This window comes from Rhincodon typus, chromosome 27 (assembly GCF_021869965.1).
Source record: "Rhincodon typus isolate 14 chromosome 27, sRhiTyp1.1, whole genome shotgun sequence".
Classification (NCBI taxonomy): domain Eukaryota; kingdom Metazoa; phylum Chordata; class Chondrichthyes; order Orectolobiformes; family Rhincodontidae; genus Rhincodon; species Rhincodon typus.
Genome location: NC_063358.1, coordinates 72,824 through 74,555, shown reverse-complemented (window position 1 = coordinate 74,555; position 1,732 = coordinate 72,824).

Below are 1,732 nucleotides of genomic sequence, written 5' to 3'. Positions count from 1 at the left end.
CTTATTGTTGAGGAGGATGACCACAGGGGATCCCTGCACTGACTGTTTCCTTCCCTTCCCTTTCCTTTCCTTACTGTCACCCAACTGTCTTCGTTCTTAAGGGTAACTATGTCTCTGTAGCTCGTTTCTATCACCACTCAGCCTCCCGAATGTTTCTGTGTTCATCCAGCTCCAGCTCTGGTTCCCTAACGTGGTCTTTGAGGAGCTAGAGCTGGGTGCACTTCCTACAGGTGAAGTCAGCAGAGTCACTGCTGTTGACTCTTACCTCCCACATCCTGCAGGAGGAACATTGCACTGCCCTGACTGCCATCCCCTCTAAATTTAAACTTCCCCGAAAGATTTGTAAAAAGTAGAGAATAACTTACTTACCCTTTTATTCTTAGGTTAGAGGAGGTGGAAGGGTGGGAGACACCACTCTTGTGCTCTCACTCCCGGTCTCCACCTCCTCCGCCGCCAAAAAATGAAGGCCCCGAAGCACTAACTAAGTTATTATGCTCACCGCTTACCTTTCCAGCAGTCTCCTCACGCTCTCTCCCGACTCAGAGGAAATCGTTGTGCGTATTGGCCCTCCACACAGGGTGTTTTTTTTCGTTAGAGGAGGAGGGTGGGTGGAAGATACTACACGTGTAGTGTTTCGGGTTTAACCACTGCCAGAATATATGATTTTACCTTCCCAGCAATCCCCTCGCACTCTCACCCGACTCCCGCCGCTGAACAAATGGAGACCGCAGACTCTCGAGCTAAGTCTTTTAAACTGAAAAACCTTCCCAGCAGTCCCCTCGCGCTCTCACCCGACTCCTGCCGCCGAACAAATGGCTTTGCAATCAATTAAGAATCCTGTAAAAGGTTCCTCAGATGATAGAATGGATATTAAGGGTGCCAGTTTTCTCACTGCCTGTGGTTTTCATATTACCTGACATTTGGATAGAGAACTGGCTCGAAGGTAGAAAACAAAGGGTGGTGGTGGAGGGTTGCTTTTCAGACTGGAGGCCTGTGACCAGCGGTGTGCCACAAGGATTGGTGCTGGGTCCACTGCTTTTTGTCATCTATATAAATGATTTGGATGTGAACCTAGGAGGTATGGTTAGTAAGTTTGCTGATGACACCAAAATTGGAGGTGTAGTCGACAGTAAATAAGGTTACCTCAGAGTACAAGGGGATCTTGATCAGGTGGGGCAGTGGGCCGAGGAGTGGCAGATGGAGTTTAATTTAGATAAATGTGAGGTGCTGCATTTTGGAAAGGCAAATCAAGGCAAGACTTATACACTTAATGGTAAGGTTCTGAGGAGTGTTGCTGAACAAAGAGACCTTGGAGTGGAGATTCATAGTTCTTTGAAGTGCAGTCGCATGTAGATAGGATAGTGAAAAGGCATTTGGTGTGCTTGCCTTTATTGGTCAGTGTATTGAGTATAAGAGTTGGGATGTCATGTTGCGGCTGTACAGGACATTGCTTAGGCCACTTTCAGAATAGTGCATGCAATTATGGTGTTCCTCCTATAGGAAGGATACTGTGAAACTTGAAAGGGTTCAGAAAAGATTTACAAGGATGTATTCAGGGTTGGACGGATTGAGCTATAGGGAGAGGCTGGAGCTATTTTCCCTGGAATGTTGGAGGCTGAGGGGTGACCTTGTAGAGGTTTATAAAATCATGAGGGGCGTGAATAGGGTAAATAGACAAGGCCTTTTCCCTGGGTGAGGGAATCCAAAACTAGAGGTCATAGGTTTAAGGTGA